Source organism: Agelaius tricolor, unplaced genomic scaffold, assembly GCF_023055355.1.
Source record: "Agelaius tricolor isolate 1412-34295 unplaced genomic scaffold, bAgeTri1.0.p SCAF_2, whole genome shotgun sequence".
NCBI lineage: Eukaryota > Metazoa > Chordata > Aves > Passeriformes > Icteridae > Agelaius > Agelaius tricolor.
The window spans coordinates 52,525,438-52,547,500 of NW_027269262.1; positions in this window are offsets into that span (position 1 = coordinate 52,525,438).

Consider the following 22,063-nt stretch of genomic DNA (forward strand, 5'->3'; position numbering starts at 1 on the left):
TAACATGGTTTTATAGAAAACTGTTCTTGTAAAACTAACTTCCTAAGATGTTTATGAGATTGCTAATTTAATTGATAATTACATTGAGGTAGTATAGATGAAGTTCTGTAAAGTATTCTACTTGTTTATTCAAAGTATTTTGATTAACATAGTACAGCGACAGAAAACCAGAGTGGCTCATATTAAATGCATTAAAGTTAGTTAAAAGATAAGCCTCAAGGTGTAGTTATAAGGAGCAATCACCACTGCCTGTGTTTGTGGTTGCTGCTGGGGTTCTGCAGGTATTGGTTCTTGGCTGTCTATCATTTAACATTATCAGTGACATGGAAGAAAAGATAAAATCATTACGAAAGAGTTTGCAGATGGCATGACATTTGTGGCCATATTAAATAATGACCTGCAGAGATCTCTGCTGCAGGAGGGTCTGATTGATGGGACAATGGGTGCAAAACACCAGCAATTTCAACAAAGCCATATATGCGGTACCTAGGGGGGAAATACTTGAAAGGGAGGGAATATCTTCCTAACAGAGCCAGGGAAAAAGATGGGAATTGTGATGACAAGTCAGCTGGATCTGATCCTGAACCCTGTGTAACTTCTGAGCACACAAACAGGAGACTGCAGTGTCAGCCATAGGGCTGTCAGAGTCCTTTGCCCTGCCTATGTGCCCACAACTCACACAGGCTGAGGCCAAGCTGTAGGTGGAATATGGAAGAGCATCAAACATAATTACATTACAATTACATGAGAAAACTTCTACTCACTCGGTCAGGATGGAGGATAAAGGTATTTCTTTGATGCTAAGTGGGTCTTCAGATTTCTAGTCAGAAATACAACAGCTGCAGGGGCAGAAGTGGGAACCTTACCATTCATGAACTGTGAATGAAAGACTTTGCACTAACGAGCAAATGGTCAGTCTGTCCCAAATAAAACCCACCTTTTTTGGTCTTCTTGATGTTGAATGCTGTTGATTTTGCTGATTAGAGCAATAGAATCATTGGAAAGATAGGTCCAGAGCTAAAGGCAGAGTGTTCAGGAATCAAAAGTTTAACAAATGCTACTAATAAATTCATTATTTCCATTCCCTAAACGGGGTACTGTAGATCTTACTCTACCTGGGAGCTGGGTAAAAACAGCCAGTTAATGTACTAAAGGTCAGAATTTCAGAAGTGCTCTACAAATTCATTACAACCAACTGCTAATAATTCTCTCCTTTTTTAAGGGGTCTGGTCATGTCCAAGGGAATGCCAGCTACATTTTTCTTAATGTATGAGCACAAGTTACACATAACAACCTAACAACACAATACTGCCTCTTTAATGCTAATCTATTCCTTGCAATCTACTAGATACATGTAGAATCATTGGTGTGTATCAAGAGAGCAAAATCAGATTCTGAAAATATCTGAAAGGATGCACTAGAGTGTACATAATAATGTATTTTAATCTGCCAGGCCTTAAAATTAATCATGAATTCCCACAGAGATTTTAATAATTTTGAGATGATGGGGTTTTTTTCATATAGTGATATTCTTGGACAGAGTTCTTGAAATGCTACATGGAAATGGGTGGGGGAGGGAAAAATTGGGGCCATTTTTCAATTACCAGGTTAGCTAAGTTACAGATACAAGAGCTACTGTTTAATTGGTTGTTTTATTCTTTTTCTTCCACCTAATAGATAATCAGTAAGGTACCTCAAACACAAACTTTTATCACATCATAAAGTTGGCATACAGCATAAAGTTTATCTCTGGGTATATACTTATGGGAACAATTCTTGTCAGCAAATGCCATAGTGAATGACTTCAAACTTCCTGGGGAACGTTGCAGTTTTAGGATCTCATCTTGTGTTTTGTCCTAAACATTTTGTCTCTTTATGAAAAAAAAATGTTGTGGTTCCTCATGGCATCAAGCAACACAGGGCAATTTTTGTCCAAATACCTGCAGCTCCCACTACTAAATATATTTTACTAGAACCACTTTGCACAGTCACAACAGAAGCACTATAACTACCCCAAACTATCTTACTTTTTGTGTTAAATACTCTTTGACGTGTGACTATGCATGATTTGCAGTAAACAGCATCAGTGCTGCTGAAAATATATGATGTTCAGGGCCAAATCAAATGTATTATTCCAAAAATTACTGTTGAATTCACCAAAAAAAGGTGTTTTTAATACACATGGAATTAAACCAAGAGGTAAATTATTGCTGTGCATCCTGCTACTGGTCCCTGGGAGATACAAATGTCAAAAGGGATCAAGCATGATAAGCAAAATACATTTAACTCATTGAAAAAAACCCCAACCCCTTGTAATTTTTTTTAATTAAAGAGTGTTGCTTATGTTCCACCACTTATATGAATTTTGCACAGCTGTTTGCACTAATATGCGTTAAAATGGGTGATTACCATAGCAATCATGGTGTGAGAAAACACTCTTGCTCCATTTTAAATATATAGCCCTGCTTTTATCTCTCTCTTGCCCACAGACACACCTGATTTTATGCTATTTGCTTTCTTGTTTGTTCCTTTCTACTAGTTGGAGCCAAGAAATATTTCAAACACCAAATATTTGACACATTTCTGGATCTTATGTTAACAGCCTATGGGCTGTGGTTTTGGTTCCCTGTTTTAATGGTTAGGAGAAGCAAGAGGCAAACAGAATAGCGATGTTTATGATGAGAGGGTAGATGAAGGGGCGAGGAAAGCTGGGAATAGCTGAAGTGTGTCTGACACAGCAGTTTCTCTTCTGTATCACTATTTTATTTTTATGAGGCTGCAGCAAATTGATAGCTTCTGATACCATAGTCAATAAAACGTTGTGTAAATTCCAGCGATGGGCTGGAAAAAGATTGAATTAAAAGGGAGGTATTGGGTCACATCCATATTTCAAGTCATTTGTGTGCTGCCTTATCTCAGTACCTGAGGGAAACAGTTTCTTCACAACTAACCACCCAATTAGTACCTGCTGAGCACCCGATGTTTGATTTTCTTCTAGCTGTCCCCCTCTTTCCATGCAAACCAATTTCCTAACAGTTTCTTTTTCAGCCCGTAGGAAAACTTTTCTTTCCTTAGCAAGTTTGGACAAGTTGCAAAAAGGGATTTTAGAAAGAAAATTATTCGGAAATCTTCTCAATCCCAGGAAATATTTTTTGTTAACATGATGTGGCAGTCTGTTTAGCCATAACTATTGATGCAGTTGTTACTGCTTCTGCCTGGAAAATTTCTACAGAGATTTTCTACAGAGTCACAGCATAATTCAGGTTAGAAGAGACCTCAGCATGATCCTCACCCAACTATCTTCAAGCAGGCTCAGCCATGAGGTCAGATCAGCTGCTTGGGGATTTCTCTTGTCAAGCCTTGCAAAGCTCCAAGGATGGGTGCTGCACAAGCTCCCTGGGCAGCCTGTGGCACTGCCTCAGTGTGGGGAAATTCTCCTCCTTGTATCAATATGAAAATGTCATATTTTCAACTTGTCCCTGTTGTCTCGGCCTCTCACCATGCCCTGATAGAAGAGACCAGCTCCATCTTCTTCATGAATGAATGATGAGGTCTTTTTTTATCCAAATCATATAGACTTGAACACATCCAGTTTACAAACACCTCCCTCCTCCCCCAAGGCCAGCATCACATCTCCACCTTTGAAAATTGTACTGAGGAATTCCAGAGGTGACTTTTTCTGCCATAACCTGGCCACAGTGTAAATCTAATACACTACCTGTCTTTTCATACTTTTTAAGAAAAAGAACAAGAGCAAAAAATATCTTAGAGGGAGAGATCTTAGGGAGACTAAAATGGGGCTTTTTGGACTATCTCTGCATATGGATTTATTCCATTCTCTAAGAATTTGAGAAAAAAAAAATATATCCTTCAGCTGAAAGTCCTTAATGTTCTTCATTACATTAATTTGATAGGCTACAACGAGTGTGAAATATATTTTGAGCTTCCCATGCAAGTGATGGTGCTCATAATACTAAAATATAGTTTACACTTTATGCAGCACCTTTTATAGAGAGGGACCTCCAAGCATTTACAAACACAAAGAAACACAAACCAATAGGACTCTTCTTACCACTGAAATGCAACCTGGAGCTGGAGGTAAGTACTCAGCAGTGCAGAACAGAAGAGGAGTTTATGACAGAACATAAAGAAAAATTTTGCACCTACCAGAAACTGCAAGGGGAATTTAGCTAAGCGAGATGAAATTCCCTAACTCAGCATCTGGAAAGGACATCCTGCTTATGTACTTTTCCTCCTGGAAAAATGTCTCATTTCTGGCTCTTCGCACTCAGCCTTTTAGACCATGCTGACTCACCATGAGCAGTGAAACTTGGAGAAATAATAGGGGTGAAACCGATGGGATTCAAAGAAATTGCTCTGAATAACAGATGGGATTTACTAGAGAATTATTTAAATTTTGGAGAACTGAAGAGCTAACCTATTGAACCAAGCAGCATTTATAGCTCACACTTCTTCTAGGATGTCATTGGGTGGTGCAAACTCCCTGTGGAAAGAGGCACCACTGTGTCAGATTTTTCCAGGAGAGCAGCATTAAGAAACCCATACATAAGTGCCTCACGCTCATTATGATGCCACTGTTAGCACCTTCAGGATCCTCTCCTCACCAGCAGCCATTTCCACTGCTCCCAGCACTGCAGGGAGCACCGGGAGCGCTCGGCAGGGTCCTGCGGGCAGCCTGGGGATTGCTGCAGGCAACACGGCAGCATTGCAGTGCCAAGGTGTAAATGGCAGCCAGAGTAGAGGGGCTGCTGAACCCCAGATGCTGCAATGTGATGGCTGCTGATGAGCAGGACAGCCTCTGCAAAATAAGACCAACTGAAACCACTGCATAATCATTCAAAAGAGCTAGGCAATCTTTAAAGTAACAACTATGAGTGCAGTTTATGAATCTTTCATTAATGCACATTTAGTTATGACATGATTTTAAATTAATGTGATATTTACTGAATTGCTAACATTTTGTCCTTTTAATTAAACACCTCCTTAACCAAAGCAAGGTTGGATCCAACATACCCAAATGAAGCACATAGCACTGCGCAACTCAATTGAAAAATCTCAGTTGTATATTAGTGAGAATTGGTGTCTAAAGTTGGGAGAATGTTTTGCTTTTGCACCTTGTATGGATGATGTATCACTATTGCCCAGAAAAAAACAAGGATAAATGACATCAGAATAAAAGCAGATAAAGCAATGGTGAAAGAAGAAGAAATTTTAACAGAGATCTCCAAGTGATTTTCTTTCTGGCCTCAACTATGCATACCAAAGTAATCCATGAACAGAGGTCATGTCACACAGAGTATTTTGTATCACAACTTTGCAACTTAATTCATTATTTTTGCTTGTTTAAAAGTGAGGGGTCTAACTTCCGCATTACCTGCCCTTTTGCATTCACACCTTCAGCGTCACATTCATGCAGTTTTGCATGTTATCCTTCTTAATAGGCCATACCAGTCATCCTTCTCCATTTCCTGCCTGCTTTTTTTGCCCAAACCTTACCCCTTTTTCACAAGGAGACATTAGCTTAGCATCAGACTCTGTAAATTGAAGATGTCATATTGCTGAGAGAGATGGAGGCAGCAGTCATGGCCATCTCATCATTGAAAGCCATGGATAAAAGCGAGACAGTGAATGTCAGAGTGGGATGGGACATCTCTCTAGCAAGGGAGATTCCCTTGGGGTTGGCATTGTTGCAGAGCAGAGAGGACAGGCAGGTACTTCCAGTGCTTTCTTGCAGGGGGGACAGTGGTGGGGCTTCTGCTGTCCTTGGAGGCCCCCATGGCATTTGTGCATTCCGTGCGATTTTGTGCCGTGATTGTGGTGAAGGGCAGAGTCCTGCAGAGAGGCTGGTGAGCTGGGAGGTGCTGGCAGACCCACTCCCCACTGGCCCATGGAACACAGCCCGTGGAAGGACGTGGGGCTACCAAATCCTGTACAACACATTGTGTTATTTCACTCTTTTAGCCTTGTATGTGCATGGAGGATCTTTGCCTGTGGTTCTACAGAGCCCAGAGGGAAAGCTGAGATGTTGCAATCTCCAAGCAGCAAGAGAGATTTACAAGAGTGAGGTAATTTGTGGCCAGAACAAGGGCATTTACTGCTGAGGTGGTGCAGAGGCAAACATGGGCTTTGTTTGGTATTTTATATGGGTAGATCAACTTGGCAGGGCAGTATCCCCTCCTGCCTGACAGTGGTGAAAAGTCAGAGTACCTCTGGGGCAGAGAAGGGCTGCAAAAAAAGGCATTTTCTCCCTCACACCTCAGCTCTTTCCTGCAGTGAGGTAATCAGGAGAGCAGATGATCAGCATAGTATGGTTTCCAGTCTAATTGTCAGGAAAGTGAAGAGCTCAGCCCAAGCTCCACTGCAACGGATTCAGTGTGTCCTGCAGCCACCATCAGTGCTGCACAAAGAGGAGGGAAGTAGTCAGTCCTTCTAATTCCTTGGCCTCAGTGATACATTTAACCCCATTCATTGATAAAGGCTGCAGTATTTTTGCTTGATGGGAACACCCTGGAGCTGCAGGAGAGTAGTGAGGTGCATTTGTGCCATGATGCTGCTGTGCCCTGGGACTCTGAGAGACAAATAGCATATCTGTTCATGAGCTTTCTCAAGCTCAGCACAGGCACACCTGCACACACATCTCAGTGCACCACCAGAAACACACCCTGAAACTCAGGGAAATGCACACTGCCTTTTGCCTGGTGCCCTTGGCTGTCTGGGAGCTGAGGCTGAGCAGAACAGAGCAGCTCCTCAGCACAAGAGCTGCTGCAGCTGCCCATCCTTAAAGTGGAGAAAACAGCACTGACTATGTGTTCTCACCTCACAAACCTGAGGAGTTTGGGACAGATCTGGCACTTTGCTGCATGCTGTTGGTATTGCCCCTCCTTGTTGGCATTTGAAACCAGAAAAGTGAAAAGCAGCAGGAACACAAACACTTGCAGCTTCTTGTCTGTGCTGGCAAACACCTTCACTGGGCAGAACCTCTGAGTTACATCCCAAGCTCTGCATAAGCCAGCCTTTAGATCAACAATTCTTTGACCATTCCAGCAATTTTCCTCTCCTCCTCCTGCATTTTCTGAGGAGTCATTGGGCCCACTCCAAGGATAATCAGGGCTCTTTTCAGGTACATCCCTGCTGTTCTCCAGGATTTTATTTTCCCCTGCAGAGTTTAACACTTATATCCTCATGTTAGGAGCAAGGGATCTGCCCCTCATCTAATCTTGTAACTATTCATAGCATCTGTCACAAAATTATGAATTGAACAAATTTCACCAGCATTAAGAACCTAGGATTCTCAGGAAATTTAAAATTTCTGATCAGATTTTAACAAAAGACAATAAATAAATCATTCAGTGAGTGCAATTTCATTATAGAAGAGTAGTTTTCACTCAAATAGCAATAGAAGTGATTTATAATAACTTCTCTCAGCAACAGCCCTAAATAGTCTGAATATTTCTTAATTAAACACATGGAATAGGCAAAATTATGCATATTTCTAAGTCAAACACTTTGAAGTGCTAATTTGAGGTTATAACCTATTATTATGTGTGTCTCGGTCAAACCAGTCTTTATTAATTTATTTAAAAAATTTTTACTATAATTTTCAATTACTATGAAACAATATTTAAAACCTCTACTAGATAATATTTATAAAAATATTTTAGGGGTGCAAATACTTTGTAAGTTATTTTTGCACATGCTATCCTGGATATAACAATATGGTCTGTCATGACAATAGTAGCACTATAATAATTTTGGCATAGCCATAAGCCAGTTCCTGACTTTTAAAGGCAGTGAATGTCAATAATGACTTTTCAGCACTTCTAGTTTTAAGGACTTCCTATGACCTGAGATAACTGACTTCCAGGACTGAAATCAGAGGATTTTTATGGAACAACATGGTTACTACCATATCCTGACTCTGCAAAACTATAAGTACGTGCTCAGCTGTAAATCCACAAGTGTCATTGTCTTTAATGGCACCATTTGTGTGTCTAAAAATCAATCATGTATACACATGCAGAATTGGAATCACAATAACAGAAAACAGAGGCAATGATTAATTACCCAATTGAAAGCTGTTCACAAATACCATGTCTGACAACTCTATAAATCCATTGAAATCTCTGTTAACAATAAATGATCAAAGCCTAATGCTAAGGATATAGCCTAATTGGTAGGACAGGAAGTGCTAAATTCAAAAGGTATTAGTGAAAATTATATTTAAATGTTGGGGAAAATCTTTCTGGAACCAAGAGGAGTGAAATGTGCTCACACATTTTTCAAGTAAATATGGAGTTGCCACCACTGAGAAATTTTAAAGGAGAGGTTGGGAAAATTTTCCATTTTTTTTTTTTCTGGTTTTACTCCTGTGTCTTGTGGCAGAGGAGCAGACAAGGTGATCTCTGCAGCTCCTATAGACCTGGTCTGCATGTAGAAAAGGACCTTGATCTAGGAAATTGGGAGGGAGCTGGACATCATCAACACATGGATAGCACTGGAGCCTCAGGGGGACGGGCAGCCTTCTGCTGCTGATGTAGCAATCATCCAGTATTTGCCCAGTAAATATCCAGGATATATATTTATTCAATACATACTAGTAAAAGTACCTCTAGCCTGTGAGGCAAAGATCCCCAACATGCCTAAATCCAGAACAAGTGAAAAGATCTGAGCACTTTGTCCTGGGCCTTCAACTATGCTAGAAAAGAAACACACTGTCCTTAATACACATTGCTTCTAGAGATCTCCATGGAGTAAGAAAAGTCTCATGCCATGTTTTTAATATATTTATATAAGACTTTGCTGGGCTGTTGTATTTCTGTCCCTGGGAATGAGTGCAGATGGTGCAAATTATTTTTTTTCTGTATCTTCATCCCTTGCAAAGGCATTCTATAAGGCAGAATGCATGTAAGAGGTGGACCTTGTTGAGGAAACTTGCAAGACAATGAGAGGGGACAGTGAAAGGGTGGCTGGCTAAGCAGGAACACAGTGGAGCAACTTCAGATAAATCTGAAAGTAGCACATTCAGTCTGCTGTGTGTTTATATTGTTTACTCTTTCCTTGTGCAATCTAGTTTTGCTGACAGCTGTGCTCTATTACTCTATTAAAGTATATATGCTTTATACTATATTACTTATAGTTATTATTTATAGATGAAAGAAGTAACTTGATCAAGCTGCTTAAGGTCTGTTCTTTCCCCCCTCCTTTATTCTCTAGCCCCACACCTCACCCTTGTGAGCTGGCCTGACCTGGGTGCCACGGTGAGGGCAGCAAGAGTGCACAAAGGGTGAAAGCCCACACTGTTTCTCAGCCAGCATGACAGTCTTCTGGAGATGGGGAGAGAAGAGTATTTTGGGTAAGGTGTAACCAAAATAATAAATAAGTAAGGAGATTTGGAGCCCATTTTCAGGCAGCAGTTTTAACTGCACTATCCCGAAATCTCCTGCAGCTCCTCTGCTTTCATTGCAGCCTCCTTTTTGCCTTTGCTCTCTTTCTTCTTCTTTCAGATATCATCTAGAAGTTCCTTGTCCCCCTTAGATGATCTCTTGTTCCTCTTTCTTGGCCAAACAAATTTGTCTTTCAGTCCTTCAGACGTCTATGCCAGATCCTTCATACTGTCTGCTTTTCAGATGTCTTCTTAAGGAAAACTAGCCACCAGTTCAAGGCTCAGATGACAAAAACAGAGATCTTGTTTTTTCCTTCAAATGTCTCCCAACTTGCTCTGCTTTTTATCTACACCATCACCAAGATGTTGGTCACTGTGGCCTGGGTCAGCTCTGACACAGCTCTTTTTATATGTGACAATGCCCTATCTAAAGCCATGTTCATGTAATTTTCTCAAAATTTTTGCCTTCCAAACAATGCCATGATGTCCTATATATCCTTGGCCCTGTTAGGTGTTGACTGTTCCCTGGCCCATTCAAGGAGCTTCCACCCACCCAGCTGCCACATCCAAGCAAGCACTACCTCGTTTTCTCCATTGCTATTCTTCAAAAGTGGGAAAAATGCTATACCAACATCAACAGATTTGCTTCTTTGTTTTCTTTTAGTTCTGGGGTTTTTTTCCCTCTCAGGTATCTATAAAAATTGGCACCAGTTCTACAGCTGCTGTGCTGAGCACTCTGCCATGCCTCTATCTGAAAGACCCCCTCTTGGCATCCTCCAGCCATGTGCTGCCTCTCTCTTCTCAGCTTGCAGGCTCTCTGGGCTCTGATTCACTCGTAGCTCTGTGTTGGGGCAGCACCTAACACCCTGGGTTCAGGACACATCTAGCCTGTAGGGCTGCCAGCGCTGCTGAGATCTGATGGAAATGTATGAAGTAAGTAGCAATGCCTGCTTCTGCAAAGTTGTGTCTCCAACACTACCATCTGGATCCTGTTCAGGTTTAACAAGCCCTGTAAGTGCCTTGTAACATCTACTTGTAGCAAGAACAAAAATGCCTTTAGTGCCCTGTGTTAGGGACCAAAACCAGAGAAGGGGGTGTTCAACAGCTACTGCTACTACCTTCTTTTACATTGGTTTTGTTCTCTTGCCAGAGAAATCCTGAAGTCATGGAAGAACTGAGGACATCACCATGCAGGTTCGTATGATGTTTTTGACTGTGCTGTGCAAGATATTTCTTCTGTAACAGTGCCACTGTGTGCTGACATGGAATTTTGGATATCCCTGTCTGCATGGAGATTTCATGGTCAAATTACCCCAGGAGACAGAAATATGTGTAAATGGGAATGTGATCTCCAAACTTTTTGCGACTAAAAGTTTATGGATGGTCTTCAAATCTTTAATAATTTTGTAAGGAAGGAAGCAGAAAGCATTTTTCTCACTCCAGTCGGAAATGTGCCAGATTGCTGTTTATCTGTGATCTTCCCAGCAATCTATGAAATTTGAAGCCTGGATTGATGCATATTTAGGTTTTGGAATCAGCAATTTCAGTTTGATGCCACTTTCTCATCAAGTGTAGGGTATGGTGTACGTCTCCAGATGGCCTATACAAATGCTCTGCTGTACTTCACTCACTTTTTGAATGTCAAGCATCTCTGGGATTCAGCATATCACCAATTAGCATCTTATATCCATTTGACAGAAATGATTCCTCATTATTTCATACATTTCTTCTTTAATAATATTTGCACACTGAATTTCCCTTCTGATAAGAGAAAGGAAGATAACTCTAAGGTCAGGGACTGTTTGTAAAACACATTTTCTTCTGTGCTGTCCTGAGTTTTTGCTTGTTTAATCTAGTGTCCATCTCTGTGTTGAAGCTCTCTCAGTGAAGGGCAGTCATATTTTGGTCTTAAACAGCACTGAGCAAACACTCAGCCCTTTTTAATTTTATTATTAACATAGGACATTATTAACAGTATCCTACACCCAGATCCTCTCACCCAAGAAGCAATGAAATGCAGGGTACAAGAAACTGCCTTTCCACTTAAGACTGCCCTGAATCCCCTACTGTCACTCATTGATTCTCTGAAATCCACATTTACCCACAGTCTCTGAAACACTTAGAGCTGCCATTGCTCTCCAGGCTGTTCTGAAATACACCTTTGTATGTGTTTGAAGAGCTGCCTTTACCAGCCAGCTTTGTTCACTGCATACACTTGGCTTCCATGTGCCCCTTAAAGTGTGCACTTGCACCCCTCCACATGACTCCAGATGAAAGAACCACAACTACAAACACAACTAAGCAGATCTGACTCTAAATACTGCAATGCCAGAGCCTTTCAGCTACATGTTTTCAAACCACAGATGCATGTGACAGAAACCAGCTTATGTTTAGAAGCCCAAACTGCTCACATCATCACCCAAATCCAGAAATGAATGCTTTCAGGGAAGATCAACAAGCAAGATTTGCCACAGAGCTGGCAAGGTTGGTGACATTGCAGTCCAAATCCTCACTATGTGGGTAAGCTGCACTTAGCCTCAAAACTTCATCCACCACCATGGATGAATAGGGGTAATTAATAAGGTATTCTCCTCTATAGATTGCACTCTTTAGTTCTTTCATATACATGTGTGTGAATGTCAGAGCTCTGTAAAGGTGTAAAGGAGAAAGCCAAAGAGGGCTGCAAGGGTGAGAGGGGAGAATGCTTCCTGGGGACAGAGTGCCTGCAAGTCCCCAGGAATTCTCAGACTTAAGTCCTGTTCTGCATTAGCTTGGTGAGAGTATGTGGACACCTATGCATGAAGACACAGGTAGAAATGGAATAAGGCTGCTTGCTTGTATTTTTAAAACATAAATATTTGCATGATAGTGATAAAAGCAAAGGTCACTTTTCAAAAATAGAAATGCGTAGGTGTCTTTTCTCCGTGCGCCTTCTTTCCAGTCTGTGTCTTGTGGTGAGGAGGGCTGAACTTGTGTGTCCTCTGCTCACAGCACACAAAACAGGTCAGGCAGGCCAGCAGCTGCAGGGGGAACTGCAGCAGGTTCAGAAGAGCTGGGGCTGTTCAGTGCCTCCCACAAGCCGTGTCTGCAAAACTGAGGGGAAACCTCCAGTGGCCCTGTGCTAAAGCCCAGACCCCAGCCTGGGCTGATGCTTGTGGCATCCTAAAATCAGCTCCCCAGGTCAGTTTGCTCCTACCCCATGAATGCAGGGCCACAGCAACATTTGCTCTGTTTGCAAAACCATGGGTATGATCTCATTCAAGAGAGAGAGATGTATCCACCAGGATTTTTTTCTGAGGTCCCCTCCCTCTGACCCTCTCCCTGTGCAGCTCAGGTGGCCTGTGAGTGCTGGTGGCATCTCAACCCCCTCTGCTTTCAGTGCACATGTATGTGCACATTTTATACCGCAGCCAGCAGCTGCAGTGGTGCAAAACAGCTCAGTGATGCTCTGCTGAGATGCTCACTCCTCACACCTGTTCAAACAGCAAATGTACCCACAGGGACATGGAGCAAAAGCTGCTGGAGAGAGATGCAAAGGGAATGGGACACTGGAGGTGGCACTATGAGGCAACAGAGCCCGGTCTTCATCAGCTTTTCTACTTGTTTTTGTTTTGTTTTGAAACAATCATGTCATGGGTGGACACAGAAAAGATTTCCCTGCATTCAGCTTCTCAGGTAAAAACCTAAAATGTATGCGAGCAGTTTTTTAAAATGCATATTATGTTTCTGATAGACCAGAACTGCTGGAGCAGATCAGATCTCTCAGTTAAATATGCATTCATACATTTTTAAAAAATGTATAATATTGACTACATCAGATGTAATGGCTCCTGTAGAGTCATTACAGTGCACAGTGCAGGCTCTTTATTTGGTATTGTATCAATTTGTAGGGTGGACTGTCATAGTGTTAATACAGATGTATGTTAATAACAGTATGGAGGCAGAGGAAATGCTGCATGCCAGTAGCTGGATTTTAATTCCAGCATTTTAGTCTGTTAAAAATATATCCAAGCTTAAACCCTCCCTCCTCTCTGGCCAGTGAGCAGGGTCTGAGGCTCGGTCCTGTGCTGGTGTTACGTGTGGGTCACCAGCACACACAGCTGGGGGCAGGTACACACTGGGTGTGCAACAGGGAGCTGCAATGCAGGGTGGAAGAGAGGGAATTTGGCCTGGAAAGATCAGGTGGTTCATGTCTTCATTGGCAAATGAAGGCTACAACACAGGATGTGTGAAAAGATTAGAAAATGGCTTGATTTATGTTCACTTTGACATGAGATAAAAATGTCGAATGTAATTTCAGCTAAAGTATGAAAGGAAAAATATGTTTACTGAGCTCAGATACAATATTGCATGTCTTGAGAGTGTGAACAATTTTTTAAACCGATTTATAAATACTTAAAAAACTGTTTTTCTGAAGAAAAACAAATAGCTAAAGAGAAATAAACAGCATCCCTGCAATAATTCTATAACTTCATACTGATATAACCCAACAGCTCACAGAAGAAACCCTCCATGTAAAGGAAACCAGAGAAACTATAATGATTTTCAGATACAGTTGACAAGAGACCATTTAGTAAACTTTTATTTTTTTTAACTAACAGTATGCAGGGATGTTGTATTCTAGGCTGCTACTAATAATCTCATCAGAATGCAAAAGCAGTGACTGTGTTATAAAATCAATGATCTGTTATATTCTGCAAGAATTTACAAAAGCCTAATGTCATTTACTACACCATGAGAACCATACTTGGATTAAAAAAACAAAAAACCCCAACAAAAAAAAGAATTAAAAAAAAATTATTACAGCAGATGAAAAAAACCCTGTTTGCTAATGTCAAGTTTTAAAGATATGATACATCTTAGGGTTAAAAAAGCATATATTCTGAGTGCAGGAAAGGGAAAGGCGTTTATGTTTGGGCAAGTGTCAGACAACAAGTCCATCTGAACCCCACTCACATCACAGCTTTGCTGTGGCTGGTCAGTCTCCATCACCCTGCAGTGGCAACTGGCTTTGTGCCATAGGCTCAGGCTCTGGGGAGCCTTGCATAAGAAGTTTGGGGGGCTGGGGGAATGGGTGTTTTTCCCAAACAGTTTTGACAGAAGAATGAGTGCACTATTGCTAGAAATAGGTTTTCAAATAATTGCAAAGGAAGGACTTTTTTTTGTTGGTTTTTTTTTTTTTTTTTTATACAGAATAAATGAAGCAAAACCTAGACAGACCCAAGACCTTGCCATGCACTGCACACATCATCATCATCATAATGGTTATTTCTTTTCACCAGCAATAAGATGTGTTTTGCAAACATAAACTAATTAAGCCCCACAACCTTGGAAATGAGTCTGTAATTTCCTATAAAAGGGGAAACTTAAGCGAAGGCCAGATTGTGACACACTTACTAAGTACAAGTGCTCCACAAGTAGCTCCATTGACTTCCTCGAGACCCTTTTTGGTGTAATGTGCAGTGCAATGAGAGGAATCACAGCCTGGTGTTAAATGCCTTGCCTGGAGGCGCTCAGTGAGTCAGAGCGGGGCAGCACCAGGCTCCGGGACCCAATTCCATCACTCCCAGGTTGTAAATCCAGCCAGAGCTGATTGGAGCTCTGTGCCCGCACCCAACGGGACCAAAGGGCCTCTCACAGCTCCCACCTGCGAGCCTGGCTCTCAACCCCTCAGTCCAGGCTGGGGAAGAAATGAAACTAAACTGCAAAGAGCTTCTTGGAAACAGCCTGTGATGAGCTGTGCCACTTAGGAAAAATTGGAGGTGCCTCTCACCCTGGTGTGTTAAAGGTTAAAATTAGTCATGCCATAAAAAGCAGGCCCTTGTTTTGGCGAATGGAGAAGCAGAGGGTTTTTGCCTGGGAAAGGATTGAAGAGGGGAGGCAGCCAGGCTGCTCAGGGGGGCTCAGCCTCAGAGCAACTGGGGATGGGGCTCTGGGCTGGCACCTGCAGGTGATGACCCTCCTGCCCAGCCCCCAGGTACCTCAGGGGGAGCCATCTCCACCTGGGCACAGGGGGCAGCTGCTGCAAATGTGCAAGGCTGGGACAAAGAAGTCTGTAAAAGGAAGATTGCACCCCCTATGATAAAGAGACAGGTTCTGACACATTCTACCATTACTGTACATAGAATAATGAGAAACTAATGGCTGATCTGTTCCTGAATCACGGTTTGAATCACATGCTTTGGAAATAGGGAAGACAGGCCCATGTAGCACAGTAAGGACTTAATATCACACTGAGGAATTGCTCCTTGGGAGTAGTAAACACTGACTGCCACAGGTCTCCTTTTAGAAATAGCTCCCAAGCAAGACAGTGGATGCTGCAGCAATGCAGTCATGCAGGTAGGTGAGGAAAAGGAAAGCAGTCCTGCAATTCCCAAGCTTCTGTGTTTGACATTGGCTCTTCAAGACCATTTTTCTCAGTATCATTTTCCATGTAGCAGTATACAGAGGTTGGTATTCCAGGTGAAGGATCTCTGGAGAGCAGGCAGCCTATGTTACAAAGATGGAATAAAGGTTCTACACTTTCAGACTTGCACTTTCTGGACATGTCAAGGTGCTGTACACCTCTGCCAGCAGTGGCAGGTCATCCTTTGAGGTCCTGATTAATTTTGCTAAATTTCAGATGGATTCTTAAGACCAAGCAAAGAAAAAATATTTACTTATTATCCTAAGCTTTCAATGCAACCATGTCATGTGTAAGAGAATGCATTAACCATTAATATTGCTTAGATTCTCCTTGGTGGTAATAAGCAGAGAATAGATTCAGACTTTATGCGAGTGGACTAACAGAAGCAAGGGAAAATTTGCATATAAAAAAATCAAAGGGAGAAGTTCACATACATTATTCAATAGGTCCTATTTCAGTCTAGAGTTTCGAGTTCATTTTGGGGATTTTTTAATGAAAAAATATGTGGAGTTTTCTTTTACAGAAAAGTGTGTAAGTTTGGTTTGCATTCCTTTCCACATTGGAGGCCAATATGACAACAAGTGAAAAGATCAGAGCACCAGCATCTCTCAAAGTCTGCATTTTCTCCAAACCTTCTGAGACATGCATGTCCTAATGTCCCTTTTCTCCCTCCTCCGCTATTGCTATTTTCATTTGCTGACAAGCCCGACATTAAACACTTGCTGGAGTTTTCATATCGATAGTACGTTATATTGCCATTACTGAACAGTTTGGGGCTTTGTGGCTAGCTACCATGACAATAGATGCACAGCCTGGAACCAGTTTTAGTTAATTAGAGTCAATCAATCCAAACTTTGCTAACTTACTCATGTGAAACAATAGTATAATGAACCAAAGTCTGCAAGATGATTGGGAAACACAAATTATTGCACCCTGATAAATTAAATGTGACTATTGCAAAATCTTCCTTCTAAATGAATACTCAGAGAGAGAATGTATGGGTGAATAAGCATAATTTAAAATAAAGAAAAAAATTAAAGAAGCTGTTATAACCCTACTTCAATGTTTTCATTTTTCTTTAAAAGAAATGGAAAACTGGATTGCTGTATATACAAGACCAAATGGGTACAGCATTTTTAAGATTAAAATTTTTACACAAAGTGGTCCTATAAAATTGACTCCTCATCATTTGCAAGCTAAATTTCACAACACACGTGGTGTCTAAAGAAGTGTAATGATTCTGTTTCTTTTGTCCTTCACAACTGCTTATTTTTCAAAGCTATTTGCTAAATGTTTGTCTGACCTTGACAAGGCAAAGCTCTGAACCTTTAGAAGCTGGTATACTGCTGTCAGACAGCCTTTCCTCACACACAAAAAGATTTTTGCTCCTCTTCTAGGAGCTCCAATGCTCAGGATTCAGCCTATGCACCAAAGGAGAACTTATCTTCCCCACCTGTTTTCTCTTGATTTTCTAAAAGTGATATTTTTAGAATAAAAGGATCCAATTGATACAAGGAGCACCAGGATGGCATTTAAGGTTTTGTATTAAAATTGCATTTTAGGTAGTGAACTGGCTTATGATAAGCTACCCAAATGGTTTATGGCTTTCAGAGGGTCTTAATTTTGTCCAGTGTGCCTTTTACATTTTTATTCACAATATGCCCTTCACATGTGCTAGAATGTACAAAGGGAGCCTATGACAAATGAGTGAGGCCCTGTCCTAAAGAGATCAGTGTGTAGACATGCAGTAGATGAAATACGCTACACACACGGACCAACTGAGCCACAAAGGATCCTCAGAATTAAGGTCCATGGGATTTAAGAAGTGGCTTTAAATAAAAAGGAGAGGAACTCTTGGTTTCACAAACCAAAAGGAGATTTGAAAAGCTGGATGCATCAACCAAGGTGTTTCCTGTATATATTTCATATTATTTGTTTGATCAAATGGCCTCCTCTAGAAGGAGCAAACTATTTCTATATGTTGATGTAGTGGCACAGGTTTGGGGGGAAGACATTTATGTAGGGCAGAATTTTATCCATTCTAAAGAAAAATTTCAGATCTTGAAGCTTATGGGGTGGGAAAGTTTGTGCTCAAGACTGCAGTTTTTTTCCCAGATGCCTCCCAAACAATCAATACTCAGGTTATGAATATTTGTATAGCTCGATCACAGGTGTGTTAGGTAAGAAAAGCTGGGATCTTTTCTGTCCCCTAGCAGAAATAATAACATTTTCCCTGCCATGTCTATTTGTGCATTATTTTCCATGAACTATGATGAAGTTGTACATTGTTTCAACCATACAAGGGCATATTAAGAGCTGTTACAGAGTAATAAATCTGATGGATATTTCCCCTCCTACCTAACATTTTAATGTAACATAAATTCTGCTTGCCATTCGGAGGTTAATATGAATTTGAAAGATAAAAATCTGGGTGTTGTATACACATTGCTCATGTCCAGGGCTGCACTTATACCAACAGTTCTAGATAGGTTTTTGGGGAAAATAAAAAAGAAGAACTGAATCATTTAGGACTTTGCAAACTGGGCATTTGGCTAAGAGAAAGATTCTGAGATACCACTTTTACATATCACAGTTGGATTCCTAAAGCTAAGGCTGTGAGCTGTTAACAACAAATTCAATCAAAACCATCTGACAGACACTTCTAAAGCAGTTTAAAAGATCTAAAATGATAGTTTTCTCTGCCATGCAGTGAAGGGGTCAAAAGAACTAGTAAAATAAAAATAGTAACAAGTAATAGGGAAAATTTATTACTGAAAAAATTTACAGTACAGATTTTTCAGAAATTTTCCTAGAAGGACTTTTCTACAGTAATTAAACTCTCCTTCATCTTCCATGTTCTGAATTTTTTTTCCCACATTTGATTTCACGTACACCTGAAATACAGCTTTTTTATGTAAAGGAATTAAAGTGAGCCCTTATCTAATATGTTCAGGAGATGCACAGTCCTGATTTCAGGTAACCAGTACTTTTTGTGTTTGTTCTACCATGACTATGTACTAGTGAGCCATGGCAGTTTTATTAAGCAAACTTCTGCTATTACAAGTATTGGTGGAGAATTTCAAACAGAAACAAAAAAAATATATTAAAGTACATGGAAGTCATAGGGAATGAAATACAGTGTTATCTCATTAAGTAAATCTGGGAAGGTGGATCTCAGAGCTCAGGTCACATTTTTTGTTAAGGTCCTAAAATAAGGTCCTTTAACTCCTGGAATTCAAGATTTAATAAGCAACACGAGTCTAGACAACACTTTTTTGTACATATATTTAGGGAACTCACTGCTTTAAATATCTCTTGGATGGGAACTCATCTGAATCCAGTTACATTCACTGATATACCTCTGATTGAATAGCCCACAACATGACCTCGCAAATTTAATTCTTTGGTAGAAAAATGATGAGAAATTAAACCATCCATTTTGCTCTAACTTTCTGTATTCTTCATCCTCACATTACTGCTTGGCATTCAGATCCTTTTTCCTTCTCTCCACAACTCTTTCTGTTTTGTTTTAAAACACAGAAACCATGATACAGAGAGAGAATTATTGCAGTTTTCCCAGATGGGGACAACCACAAGTGCCTATTAATATCCCAATGCTGCTGTGCTCTTTATATATGGCTTTTTCCTTACCCATCATTGACATGACCATGTCCTTTTGCAGTTACTTAATAACTGTGAAGTCCTTGCTGATAGCATGCTGTTCACAAAATAGGTTTCTCAACCCTAAAAATACAATAGAAATACCCTTTGTTTACTTTACACTAGTCATACCAGTGAACACAATTCATATTTGCATCTAAATTTCTATGCAGATGCAAAGTTTAGTTAGCCTCTAGCAATGTACACCAGGAATGGGACCAATGCTTATGCACAATTATACCACTGTTAATGACCGTAACTAGGAAATGGGTGAACCTTTTATTTTCTATAAATCACACTGGGTCCTCTCTTACCTTCTTCTCCTCCCTGTCAAAAATCCCTGTATAACACAGTTTAGATCCACATGACTGCAACAGGGAGTCAAACTGGTAAGTAATTCTTCCATCTTGTGATAACTATGTCCTTTCCTAAATAATGATCACCCAGTGAAATAAAGGGAGATAATTGTATTTCCTAAAGTTACATGAGGGGTCTGATCTAAATTAATTTAAATTAATAATATTTATCTGAGGATAGCTATCATCTTGGTAACTTCAACAAAAAATTACTCCATCTAAAATTCTGCCATAGGCTTCTCAGAAATCCATGGAGAATTGAGACAATCTTTTTTGTATTTAAAATCAACCTTTAGGATTAAGCTGTGTCCATTTTTCTTTGGTCTTTACCAATGAAGCCTGAACACTTGATCAAAATTACAACCAGCTTTCTTGCATTGATGAACTGTCATATCAAAGGAAGAAATTCCCTGCATTTTCAAAGCTCTTGCTTATTTCTTCAGTCTTTGCCAGCAGTTTGCTAGGATGAACATGGCAGGTCAGATCAGCAGTATTCATATCCAGAATGAGGAGGAAGACGGACAATGAAGCAGTTCATGTCACAGGTCCTGGTAAGATACAGTGCCTAAAATCTGTCCATGTGAGTCACTGCAGTGGTTCTTTCCTCTAAGCACTGACTCCAGGCTTTTCCAGGCTTTATTCCTTGCAGTGAAGCTTTTTGACTTTTTAACTCACCAGTGCTGAGGTGGTGCTCAGGTGTATAAAGCCCTACTCAAAAGCCATTCCACTGGGTTTTCTCAGACCGACACATAGGATGTACAGAGGAGGGCTCCAAAAATGTTCAAGTCAGAGCACACCCCAAGGGCTGGACACACCATATCCTCACCTCCTTGAGAAGGAGGAAACATGAATATGTTCATGGATACCATGGCACGCTGTAGTGGGAAACCCTGAGGGTTGAATGCACCCTGAGGGTTGAAAGGGAAAACCAGCATGATGACAGAAAGTATTTATATTCTCCCAATGCTTCTTCACTGATTTTCACACATCTCTGGTGCCAAAGTTCCCAAGTCTTCTAGCTGTTTAATAAATTCTGTAAGAAATTCATATATATGGTAAACATCCCTAAGAAAGGATGTATACTGAATAAAACTCATAAGATTTTAGTTAATTATTTCCATATCTAACGAAAAAGTAGCCTAATGCACATGTTTTATCCCCGAAGAATTGCAGCTATCATATATTTTCAAAAGTTAGGAAGCCTTTTTTTCAGAATATTGTTTCAATATATCACAAAATATAAAGAATATTTGCAAAAAACATTGAGCCAAAAACTGTTAAAGGAGTATCCATAAATATTAGAGCACAAAGTAGTCATTTCATGCTCTAAAATTGATTACCTTTACAAAATTGAGACCACAATATCAAATGGAAAAAAAAAAAAGCCACTGACTGATAAAGTTCCAATATAATTCATTAGAAATTGCAGCATACATAGATATACATACATAAAATTAATTGCTAAAATTGTTGAAAACACCCATATAATGGGTTTTCAGTAAGACATAATATAAATTTTTTCATTGGAGGTAAAAGCATGTAAATGAAAAGGGAAAGGCTAGGATCATAGTCATGATCCACTGACTATTGACAGCAAAAGGAGTTAGCTTCAATGTCTATTGAATCAACCAGTCATTTATGATTATTATTTATTCTTTTTGCTAAATGGATTCATTACTCAGATTAAATGTGCAATACTTGGCCCTGTGTCTCACAGAAAACCTTGTTGTCTTTTACATGATGATCATTGTATTTTCTGCTGTGCAGCAGAAATAAATTTAAAGATAAATTCAAAAAGTAAATACAAGAAAAATCTACAGGGAATTTCAAAGTACAAGTACAGAAGAAAAGGATGTTTTCCTCCTAAATATTATCTCCTATTAAATTCAGCTTTCAAACCCAAGAATAATAACAAGCCAACACTTTGTTTCCACAGGAAGTTATGCACTGTTTTTAATGTCATATAACTATGTAGCTATAGCACTGCATTGCTAGAAAGCCTCTTCCACTGCACTCAGCACATAACAACAGATGGGGCTAAATGCCTTGTTCTCACACCTGCAGGCTTTGATGATGCTCTTTCCAGATTATTCTGTTGTATGGTATGTGATAAAACTGATGTTCAAGATTTGATGGAGAGCTGCAGAGCACAATAACTTGATTATGTTAATCTATTTTAGTGTATTTTTAAGCTTAGATACAATACCTTTAATACCTTTAAGAACATTGGTATTCCAG